The 24,802-nt window shown below is 35.2% G+C and overlaps 1 long non-coding RNA gene across 1 annotated transcript; it reads left to right on the forward strand.

Annotated features, from left to right (window-relative positions):
• Window positions 1-6,335: 6,335 nt before the first annotated feature.
• LOC121031273 (uncharacterized) lies at window positions 6,336-20,246 on the forward strand. Its single transcript, XR_005790643.1, has 3 exons — window positions 6,336-6,347; window positions 6,950-6,955; window positions 20,129-20,246. It is a non-coding gene; the product is annotated as an uncharacterized LOC121031273 (long non-coding RNA).
• Window positions 20,247-24,802: the final 4,556 nt, after the last annotated feature.

Here is a 24,802-nt window from a genome sequence, read left to right on the forward strand (position 1 = left end):
ACTTAACAGCACTATGAATTTTAATAAGATTCGTATTGCAACTCAGTGGCTTACTTTTAATCTTCAATCTTTGGAATGTATTGATCATATTCATTAGGTCACAGAGGCGCCCTTGCTGTAGGCATCAAAACTTTTATAAAGAAGCATATTCAGTTTCTTCTTAAATTCTTAGTTATTTCAGACTTCTCTCTGAAAACTATTCCTGATTTTATTTTTCAGCTTTTTTTTATTGTTCCATTCTGATTTTTCTAGATGGAAATTAACTTCAAAATATTGTCACCTGTAACAACTGATCGACTTAAACATTTATGTATCCAATATGTATCCAAATGTTCTACTCAGACGCATTCATTCAAATCACACACATTAAGTAACTACTGCACACACAGTTATTGAGCTCAGAATTGGGAACATGTTGATAAATAAAACCAAATACAGCATTTGTCTTCATGGAGCTCAAGGCTTAGTGGGCAGATATAGGCACTAAGCAAATAATCATAGAACAAGTGTGAAATTTCTATTACATAAATTATGCAAAAGAGTCATTTCATGCTATGAGGACCCAAAATAATATTTTTTGAAAGATCAGATCATTCTTCCCTAGGGAAGTGATGTTGAAATTTAGATCTGAAGGATTATTAAGAGTTAAAGTAGGCAAAGAGCGGAGGAGTGTACTAGGTATAACAAAATGGCATAATGAAGATTCTATGGTACAAGATACCTGGTGAACACAGGAATTGAAAGTACATGTAACTGACACAGAGAACAAGAGACATTTTGGTATAAGAAGCTGAGTCCTATTGATTCCACCCTCAAACTATCTCTTGATTGTGTTCATTTCTCTCTGTCTTCACTCCCACCACCTACTTGAAAGTAGGATCAAATACAGGTCTCTCCTAGAGTAATGAATCTGCCTACTATTTGCTCTTACTATTTAACACTTGCCCCCTACAATTAATCATCTGCATTCCAGCCAGTGATCTTCTCCAAATACAAACTATATTATGTCTCTTCTCTACTTAACACCAATCAATGGCATTTCACTTTTTATTGAATAATAGAACTACCTGAATGGTCAGGCCTTATCCATTTCTCCAATCTCATCTCTCACTACTCTACCCCCATGCCTCAATGATTTGACACTCTGGCCTCTCTGTTCCTTCAAAAACATTTATACAAGCTGTTACCTCTGCATAGAAGCTTCTTATATCTTCAGCTGGTAACCAGATATGGTTTCCATAAAGAGAACTTTGGTAATGAAAAGCACCCCCAACTAGATTAGGCCTCTCTCCATTTCTGTGTGTGTGTGTGTGTGTGTGTGTGTGTGTGTGTGTGTGTATGAAAGGTATATATATATATATATATATATATATATATATATATATATATAAATGAAAAGTATAGGACACTATATATATATATATACACATATATACATACACACACATACATATTTATATATATATAAATGCATAAATATATAGTGTCCTATACTTTTCCTTTCTGATTTATGTGGTGGATTTCATTATTGGCCCCAATTTTTCATTGTTCCTATGTCCAAACTTTTTGCTATGTAACATTTTAGCTCTTACTGCAGATGTTGTCTGTAGTTCTCCATTCCTTTCCTTTGAACTTGGTGATGCTTTGGCCAATGAGATATTACCAGACATCAAGTAAGCTGGGACTTTAAAATTTCTTTTGTAGTTAGATTTCCCCTACTTGTGATAACACATTCTGGTTAGCCCACTGGTCCAAGAAGAATGAAACATGTAGAGCAGATTCAACCTTAATGTGCTTCAGCTGAGCCCAGTGGAGATGAACAGAGACATAAAACCATGCCAAAATAAGTGGTTTTTATTGTATATATGTCAGAGACTTTTGTAATTATCTATTACACAGCAGTAACCAATGCAACTTGTAACAGGTGTGAACTGTTTTAAAATAGGAAATAGAAGATATGTCACATTACTTGTTTAAACCAATAAACAAATAATGTGACATATCTTCTATTTCCTATTTTCCAATAAAGTACTATAAATATTATAGGTAACCACTGATTAGTTTTTACAGATGATGATTTTAGCTACCTGGAAGAAGTTAGTGAAAACCAGAAAACAGCTCACTGTCACTATCTGGATAATCATGAACAAATTACTTAACCCCACAGATAGTATGGGGGGGTTCCTATCTTTAAATGAGGGGAATGGACTCTGCATGGGTAATAAATAGGTTTGCCTTGAGGACTGACTCCAACTGATTGCTGTGACTTTCTAGAATGCTATGCTAACAATGACCATAAGGCCAAATTTAGGCTCTGTCAACTGAGTGTCATGATCAATTAGCAGTGTCTTTTCTGACTATGAGAGGAAGGTTTTGTAGCCCCAGAGCCACATACTTGACATCTCTGGATTATGTGACATATTTTCTTTCCATATTTGACACCCTATACCCAGAGAAGTCAATAAATTGACAGAAACAATAGAAGTGAGATCTAACTACAATCTTGGACAGGCAAGAATGATCTATTTTCTCCATGTTTCTCAGCAAAGTGTTAGGCACACAGAATAGTTTAAGAATTGTGACTGTTTTATTGCTTGTGGTAGCTCCATAGTTCAGAGGTTCACTCAATGGACTTACAAACCTCTTGGATGCAGTTGACAACCACTCACCTTAAACTAACTTAGAGTAAAAAAAAGAAGTGAAACACTGACCTATATAACTGAGTTGCTGGTTTCTTGAAGATTTTTGGAGTTAGGCCTTTTTTTACTCCATCCCCCAAACTCAGCTCCTCTTGGGGACTCCACACGGTAACCTTGGCAGTTCTAGGCTCCCTTATTAGTTTCAGAAAAAATTAAAAAAAAAATACTGAGTCTCAAAGGATGTAATTCACCCATCTTAAGTCATATACTTACTCCTAAACTAACCAGTATTTCTAGGGAAGATGTGGTATTGAGTTGACTATGTCAGGGACACAGTTGTGCCTGCTTCAGGGATTGTAGTCGATTTTTATTTTCTTTTCTATATTTCTCCTATATATTCCAAATTTTCTACAATGACTCTGTGATACTTTTATGATCAGAAAAATGACATTACTATTTTTTTTTCATTTTAAAAAACGTGTATTTATTCTTGAGAGAAAGAGACAGAGTGAGAGCAGGAGAGGGGCAGAGAGAGAAGGAGACACAGAATCTGAAGCAGGCTCCAGGCTCTGAGCTGTCAGCACAAAGCCCAATGTGGGGCTCAAACTCACAAACCATGAGACCACGACCTGAGCCAAAGTTGTACACTTAACCAATTGAGCCACCCAGGCACACCTGAAGACATTATTTTCAAAAAGAGGACAAAAAAGGAAGAGCAAAAGGTCTGATTCACTCTTCTTTTGCATAATATATAACATTACTGTCACTGAACCTGTTTTGCTTAGTTCTGGAGAAATAGATCTTAGATCTACTCAGTTTTTCACACATCATGCTACAAATTAAGAATTCTTTTGATCCAGGCCATTTTTAATTCTGCTGAAAATAATTTGAACATGAAAGCTACTAGACAGCCAGGCATGAGACAACTTGCTTTAAAATGTGCTTGTGGTAACAAAAGATTCTAGACATAGTGGTATATTCCTTTGTTCCACAGAGATGACTCCATTATTTCTTCTGTTTTACATGCAGCTATTTGCAGGATTAAAAGATGCTTCTAAGTATAGACCTTCCACATAAACTTTGAGACAAACAAAAGGATAAAGTTAATTATAAATTCAGGAAAAATCTTGTGTGCCCAAAGTAAATCTATGGTGTAATGAGTAGCCTTAACAATACTAACTTTCAATAAGTATTGTTTCTCCAATGCCATGTACTGTATGAGATTTCCTTCAAGACTGAAAGTGCATTGTTCAGGTCTTAAAAGGAATTCTAAAGAAGATCTCTCACCATATAAGAATCATGGACTAAGACTCCAGTTAATGTGCGATAGATTTGCAATAGTATAATTAACAATGTTGATTACATTTATTTTTAGACCACAATGCGCTAAATAAGCAGATCTCCACCCTGCTTATCCTAGGTCACTAGTCTATCTCTTCCTTGCCTGCTTTCCTTTGGCCAAATTCTAACCCTGAACCCTGACCCCCATGCTACCCTGCCTTCAGTCCCAGTTCAATTTCTTCAGATCCTGCTTCTGGAAGAAATCAAATACAACAAATTTTGCTAGGTTAAAATAAATAATTAAAAAATGTTCAAAAAAGTGTGTGTGTGTGTGTGTGTGTGTGTGTGTGTGTATACACACATACATACATATATATATATATATATATATATATATATATCTCAACTGTTTTTTTTTTCCTTCTGGAGAAGAGAATGCTTTTATTTCTCCAAGTCAACACCCTAACCAAAAGAAATGGATAAAAATTTTGTTGCCTTAGCGGGCTAGCTAAGCAAAATTATACACATGCACACATAGATATCACACATGTATATATACATGTATGTGTGTGTAATATATATATAATGTTATATAATATATAATATAATATATATGTTATATATAACATATATTTGTAAAATTTGGATTTCAGGATGTTCAAGTCACATGTAAAGACAACAGCTTAAGACACATACATGTTTTTAAAAACTTCTTCCTTTGGCGAATTTGAACCAAATATCTGCACAGATATATATATATATAAATTTTATTCTAGAGAAAGATAATAAAGATTGAATCAGGGAATAATTGAATTTTAAATAATGAAGTTTTGTGTTTCACAGATAATGTTCAGTTTCAAAACTGAACATTAAAACTCACTTCCAGTATCATTTCTCTTTTTAATGCTAGAAACAAATATCTATGGAACACAGAGGTGGAAATAAATGGGGACCTATCATATAGAGATTAATTCTGTCTAACCATTTGCTCAATGTTCCTTCTTATCTATCTACACCTGCAACTGAAAAGAGTTATTGTTTGGTTGGACTATAGGAGTCACTCTACTGTATTACACTGAAATAATGACATTTTTGTGCAAAACTTAGGACTGCTTCATTTCCACAGTTTAGGTATAGTTAAAATATTTAATTTAAGATGACATATAATTTGTAAGGAGAGCCCTTGTGATGAGCACTGGATGTTATATGTAAGTGATGAACCACTAAATTCTATTCCTGAAACCAATACTACACTATATGTTTTTTTTAACATCTATTCTTTTTTTTTTTTTTTGAGAGTGAGAGAGACAGGGAGTGAGCAGGGGAGAGGCAGAGAGGGAGACACAGAATCTGAAGCAGGCTGCAGGCTCTGAGCTGTCAGCATAGAGCCTGGCGGGAGGCCGAACTCCCAGACCGCGAGATCATGACCTCACTGAAGTTGGATGCTTAACTGACTGAGCCACCCAGGTGTCCCTACACTATATGTTAACTAACTCGAATTTTAAAAAAATCTTGGAAAGTAAAAAATATATATATAAAATTTGGAAATAAAAAATTTCTTATAAACAAAATTGCTTTAGTAAATTAAAGTAAGCACCCTAATAGTATATTATGCAACCATTTTAAAGGACATTTAAAATGCTATGAAGAAATAAAGAAAGAATAAAAATATTTATATCATTTTATATATAAAAAATGAATGAGAGCATTGTGTCACAACTATAAATAAAATGATTACAGACAAGGCTCAGAAAGCAATGTGTAAATGATGAAAAGTTGTGTTTGAGTACTGGGATTAGGAGTGACTTATTTTAATATCTTCTTCAATTTGATAATAATGCTTTCTATTAAAAAGCACAAAGTTAATGTCTTCATATTTAGCTGGGACTGTTTCCACCATTAACAGATATACCTGGATGTTGCTTTCAATCAAACTATAGAAGGTCATAAATCAATTGTCTTTCATTTCTTAAACACCTGATTGTGGAACATAAATCCCCTGGTTAAAGCATTCTGTATTTAAGATTTCTCATCTGATCCTCCCATTTCTTCTTAATCAGTGAGTGCTATCAGCTGATGAGTTTGATTCATTTTCCTTCAGTTAAGAGCAAATATTTTCATTATTCAAATTATGTTCTGAACATCATGCTATTAATTATACACAAAACATGGTTCCTTCACAATTTTTCCTGACATTATCCTTAAGAATCAAGCATATGCACACATCCACCAAGAATTTCAAATGCACTCAGCTTAAAAAACATGTCTACCTGGAAATATGTACATATTGACTTTATTTTGATTCTGTAACTATAAAGGAAAGTAAAAGGGCAACAGGAGAATGTGAATAACTCACTTACATAAAAATGGTTCATCAGCTATCAGACTAAGGATACCTCATCTCACCTAGAGTTCTTAAAATTGAAGGTCACAATGCATAAATGGGTATGTTTGATTTTTTCACTAGTCCAAAGAGGAACCTCTGCATACCAGAAATTAAAATTAAATCATATATTTTAAATCTCACAGCACCACAGTCTCCTTCCACCATACTATGTAAATTTCTGAAACATCTCAAAATGGCAACCCCAGTCCATAATACGTATGCAGAACTATCACTTATTCTAGCCACCTCCTCTCTTGAAAGATACCCCTGTGGTCTTTGGTGTTGGTTTCAGCCTCACTCATCTTTCTGTTGTTTGTTTGCAAGAAGAGACTGAAGAAAGAGACAGACCTACTCCATATTGGGGGGTGAAAGTTTTACAAAGCAAGAGAACTTACTGATGAGGCTTATCTGGGGGGCCACAAGAGGATTAGATTTCTGCACCTACCTGCCAGAAACCTAAAAGTTTATATACAGGTCTTAACAGGGTTCAATCATATATACCATTCAGATGATCTGAACACTACATCAGTATCGCAAGGCTGTATCCTTAAGACAGTTTCTAGCATGGGGAAGATAAAGACAGTACACATTCCAAGAACAGGGAAGAGGGGTGAAGGTCTGATTGCCAGGATCTAAGCTTGAGGAACAGGTGGTCATGTCCTTTTAATGACCTCCTCCAGAATTTGTCTGGATCCCATTATGGTTAATATGTGACTATTTATACCTAACTTAAATCATCAGCGTTCTAGAGGAACTCCATCTCTGGTTAGCATCAGATTAACACTACAAATATATATATATTTTAACTTTCTTTTTAATGTTTATTTATTTTGAGGGAGAGAGAGACAGAGTGTGAGCAGGGGAGGGGCAGAGAGAAAGGGAGACACAGAATCCAAAGCAGGCTCCAGGTTCTGAGTTGTCAGCACAGAGCCCGACGTGGGGCTCGAACCACAAACCATGAGATCATGACTTGCACCGAAGTCGTATGCCTAACCAACTGAAACCACCCAGGTGCCCCAACAACACAAATTTCATTTTAGAACCTGTCCTAAGCAAGAAGAAATAAATAGGTTTGCTTTTATGTGTCATTATAATAAGAGTCATGATTTCTTGAGCACTTGGAGGCCAGGCATTATACAAAATACTTTTAATCTGATTTAATCCACACAAAAGCCCATCTGGCAGATAAAAACATTGAGGAACATTCAAATATGGGTCTGACTCCAATAACTAGCACTGTACTCCACTATCATTCAACACCTATCCTGAATATATCTATACCTAAACTCAGTCCCCATTCCTAACTAAACCACCCTGTCCATCATCTCCATGCTTGGGTCATAGGTCCTACACTCATATGTATTAGAGATCTTAAAAAATACCCTAATGTTGGCTGTAAAATTAGACAGTCTCTCTGTATTATCAATTTCTGCATAACAAATTTCTCTGAAACTTAGCAGCTTCAACAGACATTTATTATCTCAGTTTCTGTAGGTCATGAATCTAGGCATGGCCTACTTGGGTCACTCTGGCTCAAAGTTTCTCATAAGATTGTCATCAAGCTGTTGGCCAGGCCTACGTTTCACATGGAGTCTTTTTTTTTTTAATGTTTATTTTTGAGAGAGAGAGAGTGAGCATGGGGGAGGGGCAGAGAGAGAGGGAGGCACAGAATCTGAAGCAGACTCCAGGCTCTGAGCTTCCAGCACAGAGCCTGACACAGGGCTCCAACTCCCAAACTGCAAGATCATGACCTGAGCCAAAGTCAGATGCTTAAATGACTTTGCCCCTCATGTGGAGTCTTGAGCAGAGGTGGAGAAAATAAGAGGCTCTGTTTTCATGCTCACTCACATGTTTGTTGGCAGGTCTAGGTCCCCTGCCACAAAGACCTTTCCACAGGACCTTCTCATGATAAGGCAGCTCACTTCTTCCTGAAGAGAGCTCTGAGACAGAGAGCAAGAGAGAAAAGCCCCAAGACAGAAGCCATAGCTTTTTTATAACATAATCTTGGAAGTGACACCCCACGACTTCTGCTGTATTCTCTTCACTAGAAACAAGTCATGAATCCAGTAAAGGGGATTCCATATGGGTGTGAATATGAGGATGCAAGATGACTGAGGGCCCCCCAGAGGCTGTTTTCTGCACCACTACCCCCAGCACTCCCTCCCACCTGTGTCTCACATCCCTGTGTCTCCTCATCTTCAAGTCATCACTGCCATTCTATCGCAGGGCTATAAAGATACGTTTGCTGTTCTCTTCACCATCATTCCTGGGCTCGAGTTCCTGACTCCTTTCTGAAATGGCACCTACAATCTCTATTTTATAATTCTTGAAGTATTTTTTATGGTCCTTAATGTCAGTTTAAGCTGCTCAGACTGTCACTGAAGCTAGATTTGAATTGGAAGAAAACTTGGCCTGATCTTTACCTGCTTCCCAATTTATCCCTACTGCCCCCTAGTGTTAGCCCCTAGACTCAGTGTGCCCTTCTATTTTTGTTTCCTACCTATATATAGGAATTTCTCTGAATATACTCATCTGAGTTTCAGATAATTTTGTACTAGTCTCACATGCTCACCCATACCTCATCCCCCACCATTCTTGCCTTTCCCAAGATAGACCGTTTCTAGGATAGACCTTTCTCATTCTGGCCTCCAGAGATCTTCCCCTGTGTCAGACAGACCTTTGTGCACTGGCATGTTGCCATCTCTTTCACCACTGCTCCTAGAAACTTCCATAACTTGGGATCCTAGGAACCCTTCAACCCTATTCAGATTGCTGCTGCATAGCTCTTCCCAAGTTGCCAAGGCTGGTTCTGCTCTTTGGTGATGCTTTGTTCTAAGGTCCAACCTAATGTTAGCATTTGGCATATCCATAGCAATGTTCTTAAAATTTACTTATTTTGTTTTACCACAAACATTTTATGGGTGTGGAAGATACCACAACCTACTTCTTCTATCGATCCTTACTTTTTGGTAGGAGAAAAATGCAATGAAGTATCAATGAAGTTGTAAGATTTTTGAGGATTTAGATTCACATATCTGCTTTAGTGAAGGAATATGGATAATTGATGACTGAATTGTCATATATACCTGTTTTGTCATGTACTTAAAGATTATAACCCTAAAATATGCTTCAATATTCACCACAAGGCTAACCAAACAATCTATAATAAAATGCATGAAAAATAATGAAGACAAACCAACGGTAAATTGTTGGAAAGAAGAGCAAAAATCAAAAATCACAGACAAGTCAAGGTAACACAGCTGATTTGCTGCTACACAAAGCATTCTTTCCTAAAATTTCAGAAACTCCATCTATCTACCAGTCTGCATGTGCAATGGAAGTTGCCAAACAGTAACAAGCATTAGTGGAATACTTAAATTGATAGCTTTAATAATATGATAACATTCATTTAAATACTAATTACTAGTTAATCCTTTATAATGCATTTATTTTACTAGCTAACAATGCTTAGTTTTACCTAAAAAGTCTATGTATTTACATACCATCCATCTATAAGAACTAGAAAAGCTGAATTTTCAACTAAATTTATAGCACAGAAGAAGAAAACTCTTGACTGATTATTAGAATTCCACATCCTTTGTCTGACACCCATAGGTTTAGATGTATTTCAGAATTTTTCAGATTTAAGAAAGAATCCAGTGCATAAACTACATATGATATACTGCAGCACTGCTAAGGGCAGTACCCTGTAAACAAATACATTTTTATGTCTACTGTAACACATACATTAAGTGGGATAAATAAAGAACTATAAATAGCTTCAAATCACTTCAGGTCAGGATTTGCTGCCAGATGAGTTTACACCAAAATTAACAAAAAACTTTTGTTTCTATCGATTTGGGGATTTTGTAATTTGTGGCTAAGAGGTTACGATTTATATAGTGTTCCAGGTGGCATTTCAGATCTGAAATGTTTAAATCACCCCAACATTAGTAATCACTAGTGCCACCTCCAAATGCTTTCTTTAAAAACTCACTCAAGCTCCTCCAGCCCCCTATTTTCCCATTTCTGTTCAAGATGTGGTCTATTAAGGAATTGTGCATGTCCTTTCTTCTCCTTTCAACTTTATTTAATGTTATTTTTATTTTTATTTTTTTTCTCAAATTTTTTTTTAACGTTTATTTTTTTTAAATGTTCATTTACTTTTGAGACAGAGAGAGACAGAGCATGAATGGGGGAGGGTCAGAGAGAGAGGGAGACACAGAATCCGAAACAGGCTCCAGGCTCTGAGCAGTCAGCACAGAGCCCGACACAGGGCTCGAACTCACATACCGCGAGATCGTGACCTGAGCTGAAGTCGGACGCCCAACCGACTGAGCCACCCAGGCGCCCCTAAAGTTATTTTTAAAAAATAATTTACATACAGTAAGCTAAATAAAATTAGAGTACATAAAGCTGAATTTTAATAGTTGTATATATCCATGAAATCAAGGCCGCAATCAAGACACAAAACATTTCCAACATCCTCAAAAGATTCCTCCTGCTCCTTCATAATCCATCTCTTCCACCCCTCCCCCTTAGTTGGCCCTTAATGTGCGTTTTTCTCACTTAGACAAATTTGTATTTTACATTAATGAATAATAAACAATGTACTCTTTTGCATCTGTCTTCTTTCACTTGGCATAAGGTTTTTGAGATTCATCTCTGTTGCTGCATGTATCAGTTCATTTTATTGCTGAGTAGTACTCTAACCTACAGACATACCATATTTTCTCATTCACCTTTAGTTAGTCATTTTGGTTCTTTCCAGTTTGGGACTATTGCCAGTCTAGCAGCTGTCTGAATGAAACTGAATACAGTTTCATTTCTCTTTTATATAAATACCTAAGATCAAACTGATTGGGTCAAATAGTATGTATATATTTAACTTTTTGAGAGATTTAGTTTTTTCAAAGTGATTTGCAATTTACATTTTCATCAACAGGATATGAAAGATACATAAATTCCCATTTTGTGTATCTTATTTGTGAAGTCAAAATTCAAGTAGTTTTCTCAAATTTTCTATTGGGTTGTTTTTCTTCTTGTAATTGAGTTATAATTATTCTTTTTCCAGTACACAAGTCCTTTGTCAAATATACATATTGGAACATTTTCTCCCATTCTATGCCCTGCTTTCCATTTTCTTAATATTTTGAAGAACAAAAGATTTAAATTTTTAGAAAGTCAAATTTATCAAATCTTTTCATTTTTATGAAGATTTTTCTCTTACCATTTAAAGAGTTTTATAGTACTAGATTTACTTTTAGACTTATTACTCTTTTAGAGTTAATTATTGTATATGGTGTGAAGTAAGGGCTAATGTCACTCTTCTAAAAAGTATGTCTCTAATTGTTCCAACACCATTTGGTTGAAGACTGTTCCCATTGAATTGTCTTGACATTTTTTACTGAAAATCAATTGGCCATTTATTGTAAAAACCCTCAATAAAGTAGAATTAGAGGAAACATACCTCAACATAATAAAAGCCATATATGAAAAACTCATAGCTACTCAATGATGAAAAACAGAGTGATTCCCCTCATGTCACACACAAGACAGGGATGTCCACTTTCACCACTATTATGTAACATAGTACTGGAAGTCCTAGCCACAGAAATCATACAAGAGGAAGGAAGAAAAGGCATTCAAATTGGTAATAAAGAAGTAAAATTTTCACTATTAGCAGATGACTTGATACTCTGTGGAGAAAATACTCAAGACTCCACCAAAAAATGACTAGGACTGGCAAATGAATTCAGTAAGGCTGCAGGATACAAAATCAATGTGCAGAAATCTGTGACATTTTTACATACTAATAATGGAGAAACAGAAAGGTAAATTAAGAAAGCAATCACATATACAATTGTACCAAAGATAAGAAAATATCTAGCAATAAACTTATCTAAGGAGATAAAAGACCTGTACTCTGAAAGCTATAAAACATTTTTTCCTTTTTTTAAAATTTAAATTTTAGTTAACATACAGTGCAATATTGGTTTCAGGAGTAGAATTCAGTGATTTATCACTTACATATAACAGCCAGTGCTCATCACAAGTGCCCTTCTTAATGCCTATCACCCATTTAGCCCATCCCCCCACCACTTCCCTTCTAGCAATGTGCAGTTTGTTCTCTATATTTAAGAGTCTCTTCTGGTTTGTTTCCCTCTCTTCTTTTCCCTTCTTTTAATATATTCATCTGTTTTGTTGCTTAAATTCCACATACGAGTGAAATCATGTGGTGTTTGTCTTTTCTCTGATTCACGTATTTTGCTTCGCATGGCAAATTCTAGCTCCATCCATATCATTGCAAATGGCAAAGTTTCATTCTTTTTGATGGCTGAGTAATATTCCATTGTTTATATATACCACACTTTCTTTATTCATTCATCAGTCAATTGACATTTGGGCTCTCTCCATAGTTTGGCTATTGTTGATAATGTTTCCATAAACATTGGGATGCACGTATCCCTTCAAATCTGTATTTTTGTATCCTTTGGGTAAATACCTAATAGTGCTATTGCCAAGACCATAGGGTAGTTCTATTTTTAGTTTCTTGAGGAACCTCTATACTGTTCTCCAGAGTGGCTGCACCAGTTTGAATTCCTACCAACAGTGCAGGGGGGTTCCCCTTTCTCTGCATCCTCACCAACACCTGTTGATTCTTGTGTTGTTAATTGTAGCCATTCTGACAGATGTGACGTTTCATCATGGTTTTCATTTGTATTTCCCTGATAATGAGTTATGTTGAGCATCTTTTCATGTGCCTTTAGACATCTGGATGTCTTCTTTGGAAAAGTGTATATTCATGTTTTCTGCCCATTTCTTAATTGGGTTATTTGTTTTTTGGGTGCTGAGTTTGATAAGCACTTTGTAGCTTTTTGGATACTAATCCTTTCGTCAGATATGTTCAGATATGTCATTTGCAAATATTTTCTTCCATTCTGTAGGTTGTGTTTTAGTTTTGTTGTTTCCTTTGCTGTGCAGAAGCTTTTTACCTTAACAAAGTCCCAGGAGTTCATGTTTGCTTTTGTTTCCTCTGCCTTTGGCAATGTTTCTAGTAAGAGGTTGCTCCAGCCAACGTTGAAGAGGTGGTTGCCTGTGTTCACCTCTAGGATTTTGATGGTTTCCTATCTCACATTTAGGTCTTTCATCCATTTTGAATTTTGTTTTATATATAAGAAAGTGGTCCAGTCTCATTCTCCTGCATGTCACTGAGTTTTCCCAGCATCATTTGTTGAAAAGACTGTATTTTTTTCCATTGCATATTCCTTCCTGCTTTATTGAAGATTAGTTGACCATATAGTTGTGGGTCCACTTCTGGTTTTCTATTCTGTTCTGTTGATCTATGTGTCTGTTTTTGTGCCAGTGCCATACCGTATTGATGATTATAGCTTTGCAATATAGCTTGAAATCTGGAATCTTGATGCCTCCAGTTTTTTCTTTTTCAAAACTATAAAACATTGATGGAAGATACTGAAGATAACACAAATAAGTGGAAAGATATTCCAGGCTCATGGATTGGAAACACAAATATTGTTAAAATGTCTCTATTACCCAAAGCAACCTACATATTTAATGCAATCAATATCTATCAGAATGCCAACAGCATTTTTCATAAAACTAGAACATACAATCCTAAAATTTGTATGGAAACTTATAAGACCCCAAATAGCCAAAACAATCTTGAAAAACAAATCTGAAAGTATTACAATTCTAGATTTCAAGTTCTACTACAAAGCTGTGGTAATAAAAACAGTACGGTACTGGTACAAAAATAGACACACAGACCAATGGAATAGAAGAGAAAGCATAGAAATAAACACACATTTATATGGCCAATTAATTTTTGACAAGGAGGAAAGAATATGCAATGGGAAAAAGACTGCCTTTTCAACAAATTGTGTTGGGAAACTGGACAGCTCCATGGAAAAGAATGAAACTGGACCACTTTCTTATACCATATACAAAAATAAATTCAAAAATGGATGAAAGATCAAAAAAATAAAAATCCTTGAAGAAACCACAGACAGAAAACTTGACATCAGCTGTAGGAACTTTTTTCTAGATATGTCTTCTGAGACAAGGGAAACAAAAGCAATAAATAAATAAATAAATAAATAAATAAATAAATAAATAAATAAAATGAGCTATTGGGACTACATCAAAGTAAAAAGCTTCTTCACAGTAAGGGAAATGATCAACAAAACTAAAAGGCAACCTATTGAATGGGAGAAGATATTTGCAAATGAGATCTCTGATAAAGGGTCAGTATCCAAAATATATAAAAAACTTACAAAACACACACAAAAAACAAATAATACAACTTAAAAATGGGGAGAAGACATGAACAGACATTTCTCCAAATAAGACATACAGATAGCCAACAGACCTATGAAAAGATGCTCAACATCACTCATCATCAGGGAAATGTAAATCAAAACTACAATGAGATATCACCCCATACCTATCAGAATGGCTAAAATCAAAAGCACAAGAAACAACAAGCATTGGAGAGGATGTGGAGAAAGAGGATGTGGAGAAAGTGTTCGAGAACCCTCGTGCACTGTTGCTGAGAATGCAAACTGATGCAGCCACTGTGGAAAATACTATGAAAGTACGGAACTTCCTCAAAAAGTTAAAAATTGAACTACCCTATGATCTAGTAATCGCACTTTGGGTATTTACCCAAAGTACAAAAACATTAATTCAAAGGGACACATGCATCCTGATGTTTATTGTAGCATTATTTACAATAGCCAAATGATTGAAGCATCACAAGTGTCCCTCGATTGGTGAATGGATAAAGAGGAGGTGATTTTATTGATAGATTTACATATATACATATACATAGATATAAATTATATATATACATATATACATATATATATATATACATATGTATATAAAATCATGATTGGCACCGAGTAATATATAGAATTATTGAATCACTATATTGTACACCTGAACTTAATATAATACTATATGTTAACTATATTGGAATTAAAATAAAAATATTAATTAAAAAAAAAATCAATTGATCATGTGTATCTGGACTATTCCCGTGCTCCCAATTCTGTTCCTTGATGTATGTATCCATCCTCTTGACAACACCAGAATGTCTTAATTGCTGTAGTTTACCCCAGGTCTTTAAACCAGGAAATGTAAGACCTCCAAATTTGCCCTATAAAAAACTGTTGTGACTATCTTAGATCATTCGAATTTTCATAAATTCAGAATCAACTTATCAATTTCTAAAAATCTTGCTATATTTTATTGGAATTGCCTGGAATTGACAGATCAATTTGGGGATGATGGATGTCTTAACAATATGGAGTTTTCCAGGCCAAGAGTATGGTATATTGTTCCATTTAGCTAAAGTTTCTATAATTTTTCTAAGCCATATTTTGTGGGGTTTAGTGTATAGCTCATACATGGATTTTGTTAAATTTATCTATTGGTGTTATTATAGATTGAATTACATTAAACTCAATAGTCTCATTTCCTAATTATTTGCTGTCAGTATATAAAAATGCAGTTGACTTTCATTTATTAACCTTTTATCCTACAAACTTGATTTACTCACTGAATTTAAGGGTAAAGCATTTAATATTTAATCATTAATATAATGTTAGCTGCAGGTTTTTCCATAGATGCCTTTTTGAAGATTGAAGTAGTTTCCCGGTGTTCCAGTTTTGTTTAGAGTTATTTCATTTTAAAATAATGAACAGAGGTTGAATTTTGTATAGTATTTGTTCTTCACCTATGGAAAACATCATATGAATTTCCCCATTATTTGTATTCATTTTTTTTGAATGTTAAATCAACCTTGCATTCTTTGAATAAGTCTCATGTGGTCATGATGTATTATTCTTTTTATATATAGCTGGTTTCAATTTTTAAATATTTTATTAAGAATTTCTATGCATATGTTCATAAGGGTTAGTTTATTTTTCTTTAATACTAATGTCTATTTTCAATATCATAGTAATGCTTACTTCATAAAATTATTTGATAAATGTTTCCTTGTCTGTTACTCTTTGTAAAATTTTTTGAAGACATGATATTATTCCTTCCTTAAGTGTTTAATAGAATTTTGAATTTAACAATGAAGGCATCTGGCCTGGAATTTTCTTCCTGGAAAAGTTTAAAATAAAATTTTAATTTCATTGTTAAATATTAGTTCTTTCTGGATATCCGTTTCTTCATGAGTGAGCTTTGTTGTTCAAGGAGTGAGTTTTTGTTGTTCAAGGAATTTTTCCATTTCATCTTGGCTGTTAAATGAGTTGTTCAAGGAGTTCAAGGAGTGAGTTTTTGTTGTGCAAGGAATTTTTCCATTTCATCTTGGCTGTTAAATGTGTTGGCATAGTGCTGTTCATAATACTTTCATTATCCTTTAATATCTGTAGAATTTGTATTGATAACCTATCTGTTACAGTTATACTGAGATTTATATTATCTTTTGTCTTGGTAATTCTTGTTAGGGATTATTTCAGTTTCTATCTTATTAATAGACTTGATTTTTTAAAGCAGTTTTAGGATTTTTTAGAGCAGTTTTAGGTTTACAGATCACTAAGCAGAAAGCACAGAGTTCCCATATACACCCACCCCTAGTTTCCTCTATTATTAACATCTTGCATTAGTGTGGTATATTTGTTACAATTGATGAACCAATATAGATACATTATTATTAACTGAAATGTATAGCTTATATTCAGGTTAATTCTTAGTGCCATGTAATCTATGGGTTTTGATAAATGTATAGTAACAAGTATCCAACATTATTGTATCATACAGAATAGTTTCAATGCCCTGGAATTCTCCTGTGTTCCTCCTATTCATCCCCCTTCTTGCTCCCTAAACTGCTGGCAACCACTGATCTTTTTATTGTCTCCACAGTTTTTGCTTTTTTGAGAATGTCATACAGTATGGAACCTTTTAAACCTGACTTTTTTTATTTGGAAGTATGCATTGAGCTTCCTTCATGTCTTTTCATGGCTTAATAGCTCATTTATTTTGTCTGAATTTATTTAAATTCAAGTTAGTTAACATACAGCATAGTATTGGTTTCAGCAGGAAAATCCAGTGATTCATCACTTGCATATAACACCCAGTGCCCATCACAACAAGTGTCCTCCTTAATGCCCATCACCCATTTCACCTATCCTTGCACCTACCTCCCCTACAGCAACTCTCAGTTTGTACTCTGTATTTAGGAGTCCCTTATGGTTTGCCTCCCTCTCTGTTTTTATCTTATTTTTCCTTCCCTTCCCCTATGTTCATCTGTTTCATTTCTTAAATTCCACATATGGATGAAATAATGTGATATTTGTCTTTCTCTGACTGACTTATTCCACTTAGTACAATACACTCTAGTTCCATCCATGTTGTTGCAAATGGCAAGCTTTCATTCTTTTTGATCACCAAGCAGTATTCCATTGTATACATAAACCACATCTTTATCCATTCATCAGTTGATGGACATTTGGGCTCTTTCCATAATTTGGCTATTGTTGATACTGCTGCTATAAACATCGGGGGGCATTGTGCCCCTTCAAATCAGCATTTTTGTATGCTTTGGGTAAATACCTCATAGTGCTATTGCTGGGTCGTAGGGTACTTCCCTACGACCCAGCAATAGCTCATTTATTTTTATTGCTCAATTAGATTCCATTTTATTGATGTACCGAAGTTTATTTATTCACCTACTGAACATCTTGGTTGCTTCCAATTTGGGATAATTATGAATAAACTTGTGTAGGTTTTTGTGTGGACTTAAACTTTCAACTCAATTGGGTAGATACCAACGAGCACAACTACTGCATCATCTTGTAAGAGTATGTTTAATATTATAAAAAACTACCAACCAGTCTTCCAAAGTTGCTACAGTATTTACATTCTCACCAGATGTGAGTGCAAGTTCATGTAGTTCCACATCCTCACCAGGAGTTTGTATTGTCAGTGTTTTGAATTTTGGCCATTTTAATACGTGTGTGGTAGTATCCTATTGTTTTAATTTGTAATTCCTTAATGACATATAACGTTGTACATCTTTTCACAAGTGTATTTGTTATATGTATATCTTCTTTTGTGAGATTTTTGTTCAGGTCTTTTGCACATTTCAAAAATAAAAAGTTAGAAGAAAAAAACAAAAGAAATAAATAAAAACTGGGAAGAAGAAAATACAGACAAAAGATCTTCTGTCCATTTTATTTATTTATTTATTTTTTCAACATTTATTTATTTTTGGGACAGAGAGAGACAGAGCATGAATGGGGGAGGGGCAGAGAGAGAGGGAGACACAGAATCGGAAACAGGCTCCAGGCTCTGAGCCATCAGCCCAGAGCCTGACGCGGGGCTCGAACTCCCGGACCGCGAGATCGTGACCTGGCAGAAGTCGGACGCTTAACCAACTGCGCCACCCAGGCGCCCCTCTTCTGTCCATTTTAAATTGAGTTGTTTTCTTCTTGCTGTGTTTTAAGAGTTCTTTGTATATTTTGGATACCAGTACTTTATCAGATATGTGTTTTGGAAAGATTTTCTTCCAGTCTATGACCTGTCTTTTCATTCAGTATCTTTTGTAGAGAAGTATTTTTATTTTAATGAAACTCAGCCTATCAATTCTTCCTTTCAAAGATATGCTTTTGGTATTGTATCTAAAGTTACTGCCAGACCCATGGACAACTAGATTTTTTTCCTATGTTATCTTTTAGGAGTTTTATAGTTTTACATTTTACATGTAAGTCTATGATTCATTTGAATTAATTTTTGTGAAGGGTATAAGATTCACTTTTTTTGTCTAGATTCATTTTTTTGGCACATGGATGTCCAGTCGTTCTAAAACCATTTGTTGAAATGAGTATCTTTTCTCCATTGAGTTGCCTTTGCTCTTATTTCAGCCATAATTGACTATATTCATCAATGCTCATTTCCGTGCTGTCTGTTCAGTTCCATTGATATACTTGTCTATTCTTTCACCAGTACCACCCTGTCTTGATTACTGTAGCTTTAAAGTATGTCTCAAAGATAGGGAGTCTTAGTGTTATGACTTTGTTGTTCCCCTTCAATATTGTATTGAATATTCCGGTTCTTATGATTTTCCATATAAACTTTAGAATCAGGTTGTTGATATCCATAAAATGACTTCCTGGGATTTTTATTGGCATTACATGGAGTTAATAGATAAGTTTTTGGAAGAACTGACATCTAGGTAATAGAATCTTCCCATCCATTTTATAGAATATCTCTCCATATATTTAGATCTCCTTTGATTTCTTTCATCAGAGTTTCGTAGTTTTCTTCATACAGATCTTCTACAGTAAAATCTTGGATTGCAAGTAACTTGTTCTACAAGTGTTCTGCAAGACGAGCAAACATTTCTAATAAATTTTAACTTGCTAAAAGAGCAATGTCTTGCAATATGAGTAGTATGTGACACTGAATGTCACATGATCACAACTGAGCCAATGGTTCTTCTCTCTCTCACTGAGGGATTGTGGAGGATCATCTCCCATGATCAGATGCTCAGTCTCAGGCCATGATGTTTGGCAGAAATCAGTGATTTTTCAGAACATTGGAAGGTGCCTAAAACTGGCACTAGTATATTTTTTGTCACTTCAAAGCACCTATAGGCAGTCCTTTGCTTTTCCATACAAAACTAAGCTTAGGAATGCTTTGCTTCACTCTAGGTCAGGCCACCTGCAGATATAGACCCTTTCCTCTGCTGCCTTATTGCCAATTACATTAAATACAGCATATGACAATAATTTATTAATACTGTACTGTAGTCAACATCAATGTGAGCATATACATGGCCCCCATGTAGAAAAAGATTCCATTGGGCCAATAGATAGCAATGACTCCATTAGTGACAGTGAAAGATGTCCTACACAATAACCTTCCTCTCCCTTGTCTCCCTCACACCAGCCACGAAGGTTTTCAAAGGTAAGTCCTGGTTAATTTGTTTATTTTTCTTTATATTTTGCATTTTCTTTATTATTTTGTATTATGTTAAAGAATTATAATCATCTTTATATGAATATTTTTGGATTGTGGAAAAAAATATTCTGAGTTTCCATTATTTCTTATGGGGAAATTCGTTTTAATATACAAATGCTTTGGATCACAAGCATGTTTCCAGAACAAATTATGCTCACAAACCAAGGCTTTACTGTACTTATTTTGTTAGATTTTTACTTAAGTATTTCATTTTTTGAGGTTCTAATGTAAATAATATTGTGCTTTTGATTTCAAATTCCAATTTTTCATTGCTGGGCTTCTGCTCTGGTAAGCTGCGACTGTCTTTATCTCTCTTTCTCTCCAGGGGACATAGGTTTGCCCTATGATCTCAATTTTCTGATGGATCTCAGAGAACTAACTTTTGACATTGTTAATTTTCTCTATTGTTTGTTATGTATTTTATTGATCTGTTCTTATCTTTATTATTTCCCTAGTTTTGCTTATTTGGGGCCTACTGTTACTTCTGATTTTTCAGGTGAAACATTAGTTCATTAATCTTAGAATTATTTTCTAATATAAGCATATAACATAAATTTCCCCCAACTACTGTTTTTTCAGCATTCTTCAGATTTTAACAGGTTATATTTTTATTCTCATTTAATTTGAAATGTTTTCTATTTTTCTTTGTTTCCTTCTCTGACCCATGTATTTAGAATTGTGTTGCTTCATTTTCAAATACATCCTTGGTTTCATGGATGTTGTTGACTTCATTTTCAAATACATCCTTGGTTTCATGGATGTTGTTGACTCACTGTTGTTGACTTCCTAATGATCTGAGAACATAATATGTATTAGTCTTATCTTTTAAAATATATCCAGACTTATTTTACACCCTAGCATTTATTTTGGTGACTGTTACCATGTGAACTTGAAAATAATATGTATTCTGCAGTTCTTAGGTTTCATTTAGAGTTCTATACATATCAATTATTCAAGATAACTGATAGAAGAAAAAGAATGGTCAACCTAAAATTCTATATCCAACAAAAATATAATGTAGAAATGAAGGTGAAATAAATATATTTTTAGATGAATGAAAACAGGAATTCATTGCCACCAGAAATACACTACAGAGAACACTAATGGAATTCATCAAGCTAAAGGCAAATGATACCAAAAGGAAGCTTGGATCTCTGGAAATGAATGAAGAATATTGTAAGTTATAAATAGATAGGTATTTGCTTTAATTTATTTAAAATACACATGACTATTTAAAATAAAATTATAATATTGTCTTTGGGATTTAAAGTGCATAGAGATAATACATATTCATTTGCAGCTTCTGCTGCAACAGGAAAAAATTTTTTTAAAAATTACTAAACTTGGTTGTTTGGATGAACAATGAAAAATCTTTGAGGGTTCTTTAACTAATGCTAACTCATGAATTTTTACCAACTTCAGAAAAAATTATTACATTAATAAAATAATTTCTATGGTGAATATTAACCCAAATTTATAATTTTACATAAAGATGGGGTTGGATAGGAGTTTCAAGATTGTGTGGTATTTTAGATAATAATTTTAAAGCTCTAGTGTAAGAACTTATCTTAGGTCACAGCTCAGCCTAGGAAGGATCTACATCCCCAGCACTCTGTATCCCTTTGGTTCCTTTTATCTTTACTTGCTATTGTGCCATGGTCCATGTTATCTGTAATTCACTCTTCTCATGTTTTTCTTTTTCCACCTGCTTTCTTGGAGTCTCCTGTACACAGGAATGGTGTCTTCTATTCCTTATATATCCCATCAAATGCCTACACATAATAGAGCTCTACAAATAGCAGAGGCCACAAAAATTCTCATTGAGCAAATGAACACTTATAAAAAAAAATAAGGTTTGTGAAAGTTCAGACGGACTTAAGAGCAGTGTGTGCAATAAGAAGGGGGTGCTCACAGTGCTTAAAGAATAAGCAGAAAAACTGAATTCAGCCACTGAAATCACTGAATTCAGTGATTTGGTCACTGCCGCTTCCTAAGACATCCCTGACCAGATTTGCTGAAACAGATAGCTCACTCCATCCACTCCAGGGTCCACATATGTTCTAGTTAGCTTATTATTTTCCTTTCAGCTTCCCTATAATTTGGCCTCTGTTTACATTTAATAAATTAAACATGTTTCTCTAGGCTGCTATTTAAACCAGAACTGGAACCATAGCTCTTTGCACAAGAAACAATGCATATGGTCATATAGCTACTTGTACCAGCTTCAAATAACACCAGCATAATTCTCAGTAAATCATTTAAACAGAAAATGCAATTTTATTTTTAAATGATCATTTAGACCATGATTCTTTTTTTTTTTTCCATCATAATAAGTGTCTGTGTACTGGAAGACATGAGTCCTCCAGATAAATTTAACTGTCTCAAAGGTTTATTGATTGAGAGTAGAGAATACAAAACACAGAATAAGAAGCTTGGGTCATTTGCAATCCATCCAAGTAGCTATCATGTTGAATTGTATGATTTGTAGAGTGCCTAGAAACTTTTTAGCACAATGCAGCTTATAAAAATTAAATGCCAACTTTTTTTTTAAAGAAAGTAACAATTTGAAAAATTTACTTAGCAAATCAAAGGTGTTATTTCCAAGCCATAAGCTACCTAGTTCCTTAGCATTAATTGAAGGTAGTAATTATATAATATTGGCAGAATTCTCAAGCTAAGGAAATGATTCATAAATCTCTTTTACCTATCCCTTCCTTTTCATTTCATCTGTTGGCATCTTATTCCATTCTTTCTCCTCTTGGCTCATCGATAGCTATAATTGCTACCTTGTTTGTTTCCTGGACTTAAGTCCCTCAGCCTACTTCAACCTGCTGCACTGCCAATTATTGTTTCAAGAGCATTTCTTCCTTCAAGAGCAAGTTACTTTCAAGAGCTCTTCCTTCAAGAGCAAGTTACTTCCTTGCTTAAATTATCTTAGTCACTCAGGTTATCTCCTCTATATATTCCAAATTCCTTAACCTCACATTCAATATTTAACCCCCCCCCCCATTTAGTAACCTTTGCCGCCTCAATGCCTGTCCCTTCCACCCCAGCCAGACACGTGTATTTTCTCCTGTACTGATGCACCCCTGTGGGAAGCAGACACTGTGTGCCCTCTTCTCTACTCACTTGAACACTACAGTTCTCCATGGCACACATAATGTCTCAGGCTCAGTAATACTTTACATTAGATTTATAACTCTTGCTAAGTTTTCTTTTTCAGAGTTTAAGTTGTATTCAGTGGACTCTAAAGGAAGTTGCTCTCTTACCCATATCCCTGACTTTCCTTAAAAATGATGAGGAATCGGTGTGCCTGGGTGGCTGTAGTCAGTTAAGCATCAGACTTCCACTCTGGTCATGATCTCATGGTCCATGGGTTTGAGCCCCACATTGGGCTCTGTGCTGATGGCTCAGAGCCTGGAGCCTGCTTTGGATTCTGTGTGTGTGTCTCTCTCTCTGCCCCTCCCCAGCTCACACTCTGTTTCTCTCTCTCTCAAAATAATAAACATTAAAAAAAATTTTTTTTTAAGATGATGAGGAATCAAGGGCCATACACTTCACCCTTTCTTCTCCCTGTCCTACCCACAAAGTTATGAGCTAAAGAGGCCCAGGCCCTGCTCTAAGCAAGGCCCAATAACTTCTCTGAGGTATAGCTTCATCATATGTAATATGGAAATAGCCCCACCTCATGTAACTAATAAAGGCACCCACCTCATATAACTATTGTGAGGATCAATGAGAAATCTATAAAAGGTTTTTTGTTTTTTGTTTTTTTAATTTTTTTTCAACATTTATTTATTTTTGGGACAGAGAGAGACAGAGCATGAACAGGGGAGGGGCAGAGAGAGAGGGAGACACAGAATCGGAAACAGGCTCCAGGCTCTGAGCCATCAGCCCAGAGCCCGACGTGGGGCTCGAACTCACGGACCGTGAGATCGTGACCTGGCTGAAGTCGGACGCTTAACCGACTGCGCCACCCAGGCGCCCCTATAAAAGGTTTTTAAGGTATCTGCTGCTCAGTAATAGCTAATACTATTATTTTCATATTTTTATTAGTATCACTCCTTCTTCTTCTTTTATTCTGTGCAACTTTTAAAGGTTTAGAGACAGTTCCCAAAAGATGTGAGGGTGACCAAGGCATGCTTGGCTGTGGACAATGGGCCCAACTCACCATCCTTTGCTCTCCACATTTCTCTGCCAATTTCTTCGAGGTCATTCACATCAATAGGAGTGAAAATATATGACACTCAGAGTTAGACTTTTGTCAGAAGTAGAAAAAAGCAGGGCTTCCCCTGCTTTAATCTGGGGCTATAGAACCAACTAAGTACTACCACAAAAGTCACTGGAGGTGGTAGTTGCAATAATTAGGTCCTGGTAGTTCATGCATGGTGAGTACTGTCAGGCTCTTGTTAACAAAGATATTAGCATACAGAAAGCTTCCAGCAGATAAGGTCAAAAACTGAGACTGGGCTGTGCTGGTATGGAGGACGCAGCATCACTA

The sequence above is a fragment of the Herpailurus yagouaroundi genome, unplaced genomic scaffold (assembly GCF_014898765.1).
Source record: "Herpailurus yagouaroundi ecotype Mexico unplaced genomic scaffold, PumYag 141, whole genome shotgun sequence".
Taxonomy (NCBI): Eukaryota; Metazoa; Chordata; class Mammalia; order Carnivora; family Felidae; genus Herpailurus; species Herpailurus yagouaroundi.